Raw genomic sequence first — 14,415 nt, 5'->3', positions numbered from 1 at the left:
CGCAAGATCACTTTTATCGGTGGCGGGAGAGGGCCCCCCCCCTCCCGCCGCGCTCCAGTGCCCTCCGCCGCTTACCGGAGCCGTCGGCAGCGGCGGAGGCGATCGGATCTTCACCCTTGCTGGGCATGGAGACGAGTGAGGGGAAGATGGACCCCACCCATCTCCATAACAATGCAGGGTGGAAGCGACGTCAAAACGTCACTTCCGCTCATAGCTCTTCAAGGGACATTTTTTAAATTTTTTTTATTTAAATGCCATTTTTTTTTTATTGCATCTTTTTGATCTCATATTTAAGAGGTCCTGTCATGCTTTTTTTTTCTATTACAAGGGATGTTTACATTCCTTGTAATAGGAATAAAAGTGACCCAATTTTTTTGTTTAAAAAACAGTGTAAAAATAAAAAATAAAAGGTAAAATAAATAAGAAAAAAACAGTTTTTTTTAAACGCACCCCGTCCCGCCAAGCTTGCGTGCGTGAGTAACTCCCGCATATCACATCAGTGTTCAAAGCACACATGTGAGGTATCGCCGCGATCATTAGAGCGAGAGCAATAATTCTAGCCCTAGACCTCCTCTGTAACTTCAAACATGCAACCTGTAGAATGTTTAAACTTCGCCTATGGAGATTTTTAAGGGTAAAAGTTTGTCGCCATTCCACGAGCGGGCGCAATTTTGAAGCGTGACATGTTCGGTATCAATTTACTCGGCGTAACATTATCTTTCACAATATAAAAAAAAATAGGTTCAACCTTAGTGTTGTTTTATTTTTTATTTAAAAAAAAGTGTAGTTTGTGGGTGCGGGCCCCCGGCGGGGGGGGAGCCAATCAGTAAGTGGGGCGGACTTGATGTCCGCCGGCCACCCGCCATCGGTCCCCGCAGTAACAGAACGGGGATCTGCACTGTGTAAACAAGTCAAATCTCCGTTCTGACAGGGGAGATCACACAGATCCTGTCTTTCTGCTAGGATCTGTGTGTTTCCCCAGGCAGCCCATCCCCCGTACAGTTAGACCACACCTGCAGGGAACACATTTAACCCCTTTGATCGCCCCCGATGTTAACCCCTTCCCTGCCAGTGTCATTAGTACAGTAACAGCGCATATTTTTAGCACTGATTACTGTAATAAAAATTTTTCCCCAAAAAAGTGTCAAAAATGTCAGTTAGGTGTCCGATCTGTCCGCTGCAATGTCGCAGTCCTGCTAAAAATCACTGATCATAATTAGCAAAAAATAATAAATAATAATAATAAAAATGCCATAAATCCCTATCCCCTATTTTGTAGAGCACTGGGCCCCGAGCCCACCCACTTGTGTGACATTTGGATTTCAATTCTTTCAATTACAGAGGTTCAGGATCACATGTGGGCATTACCTATGCAAATACAGCACACCTAGAAACCCCCACTCCTCCAGACAGACACCCAACAAGATATTTGCATAACTCCTCCCACTGCTTGCATCAAGGCTGAGGACTCCTGAGGCAAGGGAGCTGTGATGTATTCAGGAAGCTATGTACAGCCCCCTGCTGGCCCCTCCCACCAGCCATGATCTTCATGCATTGTATACTGAAGCACAGGGACCCAGTGATGACATCACCGGGTCTAAAATAAAGTGAGGTGAGAGCAATAGACTACCATAAAGGAAGCGAATGGTAGTTTTAGGTAGGGGGGGGCAGGGCTCAGATATTACAGTAAATTTTCCTTCATCTGTGACCTTGAGCAGCCTCAAGTGAAATCTAATTATGTAGACCTATATGAAGCATCTTTGCAGAAAAAAAGTCTTGGTTAGTTACTTCTCTCTCCACCCAAAACAGGAAAAAACATTCTTTGCGCGAATGTCAGAAAGATTTGTCACTGTGCCTGTATCATCATCGCCATCTAGTGTCCAAAATGCAGTATAATAGATTAAAGCGGACCTCCAGTCATTTTTTTCAACTTTCCATCTATTAAATCTTCTGCCCTTGTTTTTTTTTATTTTTTTATTTTTTTCTGCCAGTAAATACCTTATACAGCCCACTTCCTGTTTCTTGTCTGGTCATTGGCCTAGGCTTATGACATCATGCACAGCTCTCTCTCTCTCACACTTGTGGGAGTTTTCCAGGAAGGGAGGGGGGGGTGAGTCATAAGAGGGACAATGAGTGCTGCAGAGCTGGAGGTGTGCCTCTGTGTCTCTGTGTAAATCCAGGAAGTGAACAGGCAGCAGCTTCAGCTGCCCACAGTTAAAATGGATGCAGCCGGACTCCAGTGCAGTATAAGAGATTAATGCCTGTATCATCAGCTCCATCTAGTGACCCCAATGCAGTATAAAAGATTAATGCCTGTATTATCAGCACCATCTAGTGGTCCAAATGCAGTATAAGGCCCCTTTGACATGGGCTGTCCGATCAGGTCTGCCTGTCTGTTTTTTAGGTGGACCCGATCGGACCAGCCGTTCAGCCCTATGGAGCGGCGGATGTCAGGGGACATATGTCTATTCTGATCCTGTCCGCCAAATCCTGATGGATGGTGGTCCTATTTACCATCCGTCTGGCGGATCGGATGAAAACGGACAGGCGTTCTATTTTCATCCGATCTCCCCATGGAGGAGAACGGGACTCTGACAGGTCCTTCTCTGTACAGTGAACAGGGAACTTCTGCTCAGCGGGGATCAACGGATCGACCCCCCCCCACTGAGCAAGCAGAGTCCGTCAAAACGGATCCACCCCGTGTGAAAAGGGCCTTAGAGCACCATATAGTAGTCCAAATGCAGTATAAGAGATTATTGCCTGTATCATCAGCTCCATCTAGTGGCCCAAATGCAGGGGTGGCCCATCCCAAAAAAGGTGCACGGGCACCGCCTCCCCTTTCCATTTCCGAATTACAGCGGCAGGGTTTTTTTTTTCTTAAGCACCTGATTAGAGCCAGAGGCTGTTTGCCGCCCACCAAAAAAAAATGACCACCAGCCGCCACTGCCCAAATGCAGTATAAGAGTTTAATGCCTGTATCATCAGCACCATCTAGTGGCCCAATTGCAGTATAAGAGATTAATTCCTGTATCATTAGCTCCATCTATTGGCCCAATTGCAGTATAAGAGATTAATGCCTTTATCATTAGCTCCATCTAGTGGCCCAATTGCAGTATAAGAGATTAATTCCTGTATCATTAGCGCCATCTAGTGGCCCAATTGCAGTATAAGAGATTAATTCCTGTATCATTAGCTCCATCTAGTGCCCCAATTGCAGTATAAGAGCCATAATGTGCGTTACTGCATTGTAATGGCCAGTAGAATTAATTAACACACATACACACAAATGCGTATTCAATATGTGGCTTTTACAATGTTTTTTTTTTTATTTTCATTTCTCCTGCACCCGGCTTCACATATATTTGTTATTTCTCAGCGTTTGTCATTGTTCACTTGCTGGACGTACGGCAGCCAAACCTACACATGTTCATAGTAAAACATCACATACTGTACTACAAGTAAAATATTAAGGACTGATAAAGTGTACCTGTCATGAGATATAAAAGTTGCCATCGCTGATCTGCTTCTGAAAAAGGAAGCTGTTATTTTCAGTGGCCCTTTAAATGCACACTCCATGCATATTTAAAGCCGAAGTCCATGCAAACGAATAAATACATAGATGAAATGAGAGCTGTTTTACCTGCCAAAGGAGTTGCAGTGCTGTCTGTCCAGACCTGAGATTTTCACAGCTCTGCCACTCAGCACAGGGTAATGAGCAACCCGTTAAGAAAATAAAATAGGCCAAACTGTTGCTGCAATATTCACCTTCAAGCTGGAGGCTTTCCCCATGCAGTACTTTCGTTCTGCCAATAGATGTCCTTAGTCATATGGCCAACATCATTGTTTTGTTTGTCTGTTATGAAATTTAATAAAAAGATTTAATAATAAAAAAAAAAAAACAACTTCATTCAGCCCACTTCCTCTGAGCCCAGGTCATCCAGCCTGTGATGACCCAGTAAAAGGAGATGTTAGCAAAATGATGAGCTCATCGCTCTGTCACCTCTGTTCTCTCCTTTTTATCATAAGGTTACCAGATTTAAAAAATGAAATCCATGGACCACACCCACTTTTAACCACACCCCCAAAATCACACTCCACATTTGTAGCCTCGTCCACAAAAGTCACCTCCCCCATTTTTAATGCCCCCCCCACACAATTGGCCAGAGACTTTTGGAACAAAAGGTAGACCTTCGAAGTGTTAGAATGATTTTGAATAAGAAGCACCAATGATATTCGTGCATAATTAGAAGAGACACCTTAAAGGTATCAAGAAGAAAAAAGTGCAAATGGGCGCAGTGGCTCTGTTTTTGGTTGGTACCTGATAGGTTTGCACTTGTGGAGTACAATTGTTTTGCTTCATCTTTTAAGGTTACTTTGCGGTAAAAGCAAGGAAGCAATAAAAACCTCAACTTCCTGCCTACATCACTTTCCTGTTCTGAGTTTCATGAACCAGTCCAACAAGTTCATTAGCATATGAATAGGGGAAGCCAAGCTTTTACTTATATTTATGCTATAAAAAATTATTATTATCACTGAGCAGCTGAGGACAGTGCCAGGGACCCATGTTTCCTGGGTTCAGATACTTCAAAATGGGCACTGTCCCTGGAATACGGGGATGTATGGTAACCATATCCTATCAGCATGCTCCATGTTAGCACATGAATATTGCAGCAACTGCTTGGCACTTTGTGCTGCTTCTCCCTCACCCAGTCTGACTTCTGTTGTATGTTGCTGATACCAAGTCAAATTCAGGTACTTACACTGCTTGTATTCGAAAAAAAACACATTATATGATGTCTTACATCTGGCTGGAGTTCAGCTTTAAAAGGTTTCATGTCGCAAAATAGGAGCTGTCCTTATTGACGTCATTTTGAAGGCATAGGCTTTGTAGCTGTCGCAACTTGGATCAAGCATGCGGCCAGTGAAGTCCAAGCACACACTTGTTCTAGGTCAGCAACAAGCACAGCCCTTACAGCGTGCGCCTTCAAAACAAAGCGGGTAACGTCAGCTCCCACGTCTCCATTCTCACAAGCTCCCTTCAATATCCATCACCTTCCCGAGAGTCCAATATTGATGAGAGACTGTTGTGGATGTCATCACTTTACAAGTAATAATATTCTCTTTTGTCACTTGAACTGCCTTATGTATAATATGCATCTAAGTTGGTGTATGTTCTTCCTTCTACCGTAATGAATTCATGTACATATTTTATCCTTATTGTGTGCCTAACACTTGGACACTGTATACAAACCTGACTTCAGTTCTGTTAATGAAACCGCTCTGCCTGTGACAATAAAGTTATTGAAAAATGTGTCTGTTTTTTTTTTTTTGTTTAATACTAATATCCTTTTTTTTTTTTTTTAATTATAACATAATACATAGCTTGGACAATTAATTGTAACTGTATGCCAGTTCAAACTATGCTGTTGCAGTAACAGGCATGTTACCGCAAGCTGTACTGCAACTCGCAGCAGCGCACGTTGCGTGCATTAGCGCAACGCAATGCTATTCAAAACGAGATGTCTTGGGGTACCATTCAGGATGAATGGCACTGCATCCCAACAATGCATTAGATGTCCTGCCCCCCCCCCGCGTCCCTTTAACAGGGTCCTTACACTGGACTCACGTGACCCCTATGATTGGTAGACATGTGTGTAGCAAGGTCCCAGGCCTCCTTCGGTCTAATGAGGACCTCCAGGGCCAGAGACGGCTTACATCCTTCTGTATATGGTGGGTTGCATGGCATAGTGGGTGTAATGCAAGGTAGATTGATTGGGCGCCAGACACTTCTTGAATGCAAAAGAGATTTTATTTGTCTCAACAGAACTTTGAGAGAGAGGGTTAGGGCCAGGACACCCTTAGGTAGTTGCAAGATTAATTGGCAGAATCCGAGACTTCAACAAGAGGACAGCCATGCAGGGAAAGGCATCCAGCAAGACGCCACATCTGCATGTGTAGGAATGCTGTCTCCAATGGCAACAGTCTTTAACAGTTCCTAACACAAAGTGTAACAGTTCCTTAACTTCCTCTACAAACACTTCCTGTAGTTCTTCAGCCCACTGAGCTCCCGGTCTCTCTCACTGGACTAGATGATTCACTGCCACTGAATCCTGTGAGCTCCTCCAATCTTCACTGTAGTATCTTCCTCAAGCGTCACCCCCACTTCTCTGCTGGGTCCCTAGCTTGGCACTCCAGATACTTCTCAAGCGTCACCCCATTGGCCTGCTCGGTCCCTGGCTTGGCACACAAGACTGCTCTGCAAGCGTCACCTCCGCTGGCTGGGTCCCTGGCTTGATACCCACTGAAGTTTCCCAATTCTTCAACGTCCCCGTTTGGTGAGAATACTGCTCTGGTCTTTGCTTCAGCTACTCACTGTGGTCCCTGGTAATAAGGTGGACGGTCCCTTAGCGGCAACAGCTTCCCCTCTACTGCGACATTGCAGCTGACATTTTTGGGACCATTGACATTTATACAGCGATCAGTGCTATAAAAATGCACTGATTAATGTATAAAATGTCACTGGTAGGGAAGGGGTTAACACTAGGGGGCGATCAAGGGGTTAAATGTGTTCCCTAGTTAGTGTTTCTAACTGCATAGGGATAGGACTGACTGTTGGAGGAAAGATATCGATGTTCCTACTTACTAGGAACAAATGATATGTCTCCTCTCCCCTGACAGAACAGGGATTTGTGTGTTTTATAGCACTGACCGGCTCACGCTGATATATGTCGGCAGAATGGCACAGCTGGGCAAAACAACGTATGGGTAAGTTGTTCCCTTTAGGAGCCGCGATCGCGGGCACGAGAGCCAGAACGGGGATGTGTTCCCCCGTTCTGGCTCTCGTGCCCGCGATCGTGGATGGCCAGCTGTGATCACGCCCGCCGGCCAAGTGCATCGGGTCTCCCCGCTGTGACGTGGGCGCGTGCCTCCGGCGGCTCCTAAAGGGAACAACTTACCCATACGTTGTATTGCCCAGCCGTGCCATTCTGCTGACATTTATCAGCGTGAGCCGGTCGGCAAGTGGTTAATACATACCTCCCTACTGTCCCTGATTTCGAGGGACTGATTTGGGCCAATGTCCCTCTGTCCCTCTTTTCCTCCTCATGTGTCCCTCATTTTGGTCTGATCTATAGAGTTGTATAAAAAAAAAAAAATGCACTTTTTATCTTTCAAAAAGTGTTTCCCAGTGCTAAACCTTTCATCCAAATTCTAAATTGCTGCATTTGTAAATTTTAAAAGCCAATATAAAGGAATAGTAGTAGCAAAAAAAAAGCCCTTGTGGATTTAATTAACTTTTTTTTCTTTAGTTAATTCTCCTTTAAGGGGGTGTGGCAGGGGGGGCGTGCCTTATGCCTACATATATTTGCTAGTAGGTGTCCCTCATTCCCATCTCAAAATGTTGGGAGGTGTGGTTAATATATTGCAGCTTACTGATTCTTATGCTGGCCATACACTATACAGAAAATCGGGCCGAACACATTTTCGAAAAACGAACGTTCGACCGTGACCGCAAACGATCGTGCCATCATGTAACGACCGATAAATTGTTCAGTGGACATGAATAAATAATTTTTTGTTTTTTTACATATACCTAGTGCAGACAGTTCAGACGGGAAGCACATTAACCTTGCAATTTATCGTACGTTCGGCAGAAATTTTCCAAACTTCCCGTTCGTTTTTTTTCCCACAAAAACGTCACAAACGATTATCGATTTGTGCCCATTAACTTGCCGAAAAACGAATGAAGTGTCTATACGAATGATTTTTCGGCCTATTTTTCGTATAGTGTATGGCCAGCATTAGATGAGATGGCTGCATTCGTTTTTTTAAATTTTTTTTGGCTTTCTTTCTTCTAGTTTCATTCGGGGGATCTAGCCAGCAAGTCTGTTGTTTTTCACAAGCTCACGTTCTCCAGCAGAATGAATCAGTTTACATGGATGAAACAAACCACATAACACTTACAATGATCAACTTTAATTTATTCATGTAAAACCTTTATCCCAAAAGGAAAACAAAACTGCTTGCTGTAACTGATTATAAAGTGTGAGCTGGAGTTTGGCTTCAATTTGTTAGTGTATCTAAATCTGCTAGTACATTTAACCCCCCCCCCCCGTCTCCTGTGCTCCTTCATCCAGAGTGGGGGGGGGGGGTATGGCGCTTTAATACAGGAAATGTGCTACTGCCCAGATCACCAGGTGAAAACAGAAGGGAAAAAAGCCAAAGATGAAAAAAAAAAAAAAAAAAATGCAGCCATCACATCTAATAATTGGTAAGCTACTATATAATACATTTTTGGTTTTGGGTTTATTACCGCTTTAAAGCCGAAAATTTGAATTTTTGGAATTTCCCTCTTAGTTGTCACCGAAACAGGTGTCTCCGTCGGAAGATTCCTGTCCCATTCCTGTTTCAGTGACAACTGTAACATTTTGAATTTCTGGAAAATGTTAAACGAGCCAGGAAAATGGAGAGGCTGACTCTCCCCAGTGGGGACACAAGCAGTGATAAAAACACGAGGAAGGATCCCAAGGATGCTTTCCAAAATGTATTCGGAAGAACACTGAGGGTTTTATGTATAAAGCATTTGTTGTGTGGATGTGACAACTATCAGCTTCCTCCGTTATGTGTGATTCCTATATCTTCAGCGCCACCTAGTGGCCATAATGCATTTTTTTCCCCAGAAAGACCTCATACAGGAAACCAAAAGCATTGTGGGCACTAGATGGCGCTGACAATTTAGGAATCACACATTACAGAGGAAGTACAGCAATTTTCATCATAATTGCGTAAATGTTTATCCCGTCCGCAAAATGAATGTCTCATACATAGACCCCTAAGGAATGTATTTATTTATGTATTTATTTATTTAAGGCCGGGTTTCACACTGGAACCCGCTGCGGATCGCACAGGAGCGCTGTGCATCCCTGTTCCCCCGTTTCAGGGCCGAATCTATGCCTGAATCAGTGTTCATTTTGTCGACCAAAACATTTTAGTCGACTAAATGAATACTATTTTAGTCGACAAAAATACGACTAAAACTAAAACAATTGAAATGACTAAAATACGACTAAAACTAAAATGGCATTTTAGTCCAAAGACTAAAATGGGACTAAAACTAAAACGGCATTTTAGTCAAAAGACTAAGACAAAAAATAAATTGAAATTTGACTTCAAAATTAACAAAATTGGTCTGTAGTGAATGTTCATACCTCAATACCATAAATATTATATATGAGATTTTTCACTCCAGCAGTATATAATGAGTTTGGAAATTGTAGAGAAATGTTAACTAATGCATTACAATTTAATTACACCCATTAGGTTTTAGATGACTAAAATGAGTTTTAGTCGACTAAAATGTACTGGAGATTTTAGTCGACTAAAACTAAAACGATTGCAGAAGACTAAAATGGGACTAAAACTAAAATGCCATTTTAGTCCTAAGACTAGGACTAAAGCTAAATCGAAATTGAATTCGGCCCAGAAACTGAGCCAAAGACGCACATCGTTTCTGTGCAGTGCGCTCCGCAGCCGCAACAGAGATATGGGAGCCGGCTCCATAGGGGGCCAGTCACATTCTCTTGCTGTGTGAATTCGCATAGGTGTGAACCCGGCCTTAAGCCGTATTAAACCACAAACCAAAAATGTAATATATTGCAGCTTACCTCAGTAGATGTGGTGTCTGTATTCGTTTTCTTTTCTTAGGCTTTTTTTTCCCCTTTGTTTTCACTTGCTGATCTGGCCAGTAACACACCTCCTGTATTAGTGTGCCTCCACTCTGGATGAAGGAGCACAGGAGGTGCAGCAGACAACAGCTTCGTCAGTCTAGGGGGAAGGGGAGTGTTAGAGGTACTAGCATATTTAGATACACTAGCAAATTGAAGCCAAACGCCAGCTAATAATGTACAAGCAGTTACAGCAGTTTTTTCTTTCCTTTTGGGGTAAAGGTTTTACCCCAAAAGGAAAAAAAAAAAAAAACTGCTGATGTCTGCTGCGCCTCTTGTGCTCCTTCATCCAGAGTGGAGGCTCTCTAATACAGGAAGTTTGTTACTGGCCAGATCAACAAGTACAAACAAAGGGGGAAAAAAGCCTAAGAAAAGAAAACTAATACAGACACCACATCTAATGAGGTAAGCTGCAATATATTACATTTTTGGTTCCCACTATCCCACTGCTGATCATTGTAAGCACCCTTGTCCGTGGTAAATGGTTTGTATCACGTATGTAACTGATACGTTTTTGCTGAATAGCTTGTGCTTTTGAAAAACAACAGACTTACTAGCTAGATCACCAGATGAAAATAGAAGAAAGAAAGACTAAAAAAAGAAAATGAATGCAACCATCCCATCTAAAAATTGGTAAGCTGCAATATATTAAATGTTTGCTTTTTGGTTTAATACCACTTAAAAAAAAAAAAAGCATAGCAATTCACCCAATGAAAGTGCATGTGCTATCTTCTGTGCTGGTTGAATGTTATTCATTGATTAAAAAAAAAAAGAAACATTTGGCCACTAGATGTCGCTAAATATCATAGGAATTTGTATGTCACTAAAGGGGGGTGGAGGGGAGGGGAGGAGTGGAGGAGCTGGGCCAGCACAGACAGTAACTGGGCACTTCTAAGAGAGGAGAGGGCTAGAACGTGCATGGAGGGAAGGGGCTGTGCTATGGAATCGACCTCTTCCTGGACTGGTCACTTTTTTTTTTTCAGCCAGTTTAAATGCACATTGCAAGGCACTAAAAAATGAGTGATGGAAATGAAAAATGCTGCAAGTAAGCATTTACAATGCTTGGTTTTTCTGAGCTTATACCTGCAAGTTGGTGACGAGGTCTCATTACCTTAAAGCAGACAGTAGAAGTGACAGCAGCCAGGCCTTATGAGTGTAGTGTGAGGGGGCGGAGCAATGTCACATACTGACTCCGCCTTCTATAAAGTGGACTTATTGTCATGCCTTCTACATCCAGAGTAGAGGTTCACTTTGCTAAGTGTTGGCACCTCGCGGAAAACACGTGGGATGGCGATTTCAAAGCCGCTTTTTGTGGTTATTAAACGCTGTGACGGGTGATAAAATCAGAACATTAGGAATGAAGGTTTTCCTGCCAGCGCTGGAATTATGTCCCCCCCCGGCCAACACTTTAACCTTCACAGATTTTCATTACATAAAAAGTCAGCCTGGGAGTTCTCCGGATTACAGCCGCCAACTGCTTTCTCTGCTAATGCGATTATACTAGTCTCTTAATGCCTGGCCACAGTGAGACTTCTGCATGTACGCAATCGTTCATTTACTGCGAGGACAGGCCTCAGTGTACAGCTGTGCATGGGAGGACGAGATTTTAATGGGTGGCTCCACCCAAACCTGATATTTTAGTGGTAGGTGACGCCTTGTGGGCTGTGTGAGCACCCGGCTTCTTATATGTCCAGAATTCTCCGACAGTGAGATCTTCCTGCCATAGATCCAGCTCTGCCTGTTACATTCTGTATGATATAAAATACATCAAAATCCAGCACAGGGGTGGTGGGAACCCCTCATAATGGGCACAGCAGGTGTACAGACCCCAGAGCTCAGCACAGGGATGGTGGGAACCCCTCATAACGGGCACAGCAGGTGTACAGACCCCAGAACTCAGCACAGGGATGGTAGGAACCCCTCATAACGGGCACAGCAGGTGTACAGACCCCAGAGCTCAGCACAGGGATGGTGGGAACCCCTCATAATGGGCACAGCAGGTGTACAGACTCAGGGACTTGGCACAGGGATGGTGGGAACTTCTCATAATGGGCACAGCAGGTGTACAGACCCCAGAACTCAGCACAGGAATGGTGGGAACCCTCATAATGGGCACAGCAGGTGTACAGACCCGGGAACTCAGCACAGGGATTTATTTATTTATTTATTTCAGGTACTTATATAGCGCCGTCAATTTACGCAGCACTTTACATATACATTGTACATTCACATCAGTCCCTACCCTCAAGGGGCTTACAATCTAAGGTCCCTAACTCACATTCATACATACTAGGGACAATTTAGACAGGATCCAATTAACCTGCCAGCATGTCTTTGGAGTGTGGGAGGAAACTGGAGTACCCGGAGGAAACCCACGCAGGCACAGGGAAAACATGCAAACTCCAAGCAGGTAGTGTCGTGGTTGGGATTTGAACCAGTGACCCTTCTTACTGCTAGGCAAGAGTGCTACCCACTACACCACTGTGCCGCCCAGATGGTAGGAACCCTTCATAATGGGCACAGCTGGTGTACACAAGCATTTTCTGATCAGTTGAAGTAGAATTATAGGCCAAACTTTTTTTTCTTCATTCTGGATAGAGTAAGGGAGGATTATAACCCCTGTCAGATTTTCTTTCTCGCCATCTGTGTCCCATTGGGGAGACTTCTTTATACTTCCTGTCCCATAGCCAAACAGGAAGTGAGAGGAAATCCCTGCAAATTAAGGGAAAATATCCCTCCCCTCGGTCACCAGAACTAGTGTCCCTAGAAGATTTCCCCTCTATTACTTTTCTGGGGACAACCCAAAATTTGGAAAGTTCCCCCCTCAAAAAAAAACTTTCAAAAAAGATGGCTAGAATTGGGCTTTAAAGGGACATCATCTTTACTAAAAAAAACTGCCTATGCAATGAAGGGACTTCAATAGATAGAAGCAAACTGTACAGTTTTTATTAAAGTTGGCCACTTCCCTTTATATAGGTGTAGGCCATTTATGTTCCTCCCAAAGCCTGACTGAAAAACTCCCAGAGATGGCACCATCCCTCCCTATCTTTTGGCTAGGGCTTTGTTAAGACACTTACAAGCCACCATCAAAGGAGTGAGCTCTCAAACCCCCCACACATGTGTGATCCATTATCTCTTTCATCAGAGTAAGGCTGGCCATACACTATACAATTTTCTTTAGATTTACCTTCTACTAATGTATGTAGTGCAAGAGCCTGCCTGATTGCATACACTTTAATAGTGTTTAGGTCTGACCTCATATTATATGGTTTTGGTAAATCTAAAGGAAAATGGAATAAGAAAACTGTATAATAGTTACTCGGGTTGAAAAAAGACACAAGTCCATCTAGTTCAACCATAAAAAAAATAAAAATAAATAAAATAAAATAAAAAATATCAATAAAATAAAAAAAAATTGATAAAATAAAAAATATCAATAAAATAAAAAATATTGATAAAATAAAAAATATCAATAAAATATAAAATATCAATAAAATAAAAAATATTGTATGGTATAATGTATGGCCAGCCTTACTGCAACAGGGAAGAGAAAACACATGTGAAAAGGGGTTTGAATCGGCTGGGAGTGTCTTAACAACATCCTAGCAACAAGGCAGGACGGGATGATGCCTTGCTATGGGGGCAGACACAGAAGAGGAGCAGCCAAGATTGCCGGCGGGGGTCTTCAGAGCTGCTCTGCGCAATACCATTGGTCAGAGCAGGTGAGTATAACATGTATATTATTTTTTTTTTAATTGCCTTTAAAACTGCTTTCATGTAGCATTTACTCCCTGGAATCCATCCGCCCTTGCTTTAGGCATGCAGGCAGAAGGGTGTGCCTAGCTGAGAAAATGCCTCCCCCACTCCTGTAGACTCCTGGGATGTATGACATCATTTGTCTAGGCCTGGAAACCAGGAAGTAACTAAGGAAATGTAAAGAAAAGGTTTATAACAGGTAAAAATGTAATACTTCCCTAGCTATTTACTAATGCTAGCAGCGTAAAGAATAAAAATAGTCAGTGGTGATTAAAAGAGTGAAGTTGCACTTTAATGTTTCTTCTAATAGTATAATAGTAATAATAATTATAATAGTCATAATTATTATGTATAAATGACAAGAAAATACATTATATAAAAATAAAATACATTTACCATAAAAAAATAAAATACATTATACAATAAAAAAAATACATACAATAAAAAAATAAAATACATTATACAATAAATAAATAAAATACATTAACCACTAGCCTGCCAAATCACGTTCTGGTACCAGGCGTTGCCTATTGATAGTAAGATTTACAACGTCTCTTGCTGTTTTGCGGGCGTGCACAATTTTAAAGCGTGACATGTTTGGTATTTAATTTACTCGGCGTGGCGTCATCTTTTATATACTTTTTATTTATTTTTTTGCATTAAAATTTATAAAAGTGTATTTTTTTCCCCAAAAACTGCGTTTGAAAAACCGTTGCCCAAATACTGTGTGACATAAAAAATTGAAAAACCCACCAATTTATTCTCTAGGTCGTCTGCTTTAAAAAAATAAATAAATAATGTTTGGGGGTTCTAACAAATTTTATAGCAAAACCCCCCCCAAAAAAAAACAGATTTTCACATATGCACATAAAAAATGCCTAGCCTTCAAAGTGGGTAAGAAATAACCTATTACATTACATTACTCAGCCACACGGTG

The sequence above is a fragment of the Aquarana catesbeiana genome, linkage group LG11 (assembly GCF_042186555.1).
Source record: "Aquarana catesbeiana isolate 2022-GZ linkage group LG11, ASM4218655v1, whole genome shotgun sequence".
In the NCBI taxonomy this organism is placed as follows: Eukaryota; Metazoa; Chordata; class Amphibia; order Anura; family Ranidae; genus Aquarana; species Aquarana catesbeiana.
This window is presented reverse-complemented; position numbering follows the sequence as displayed.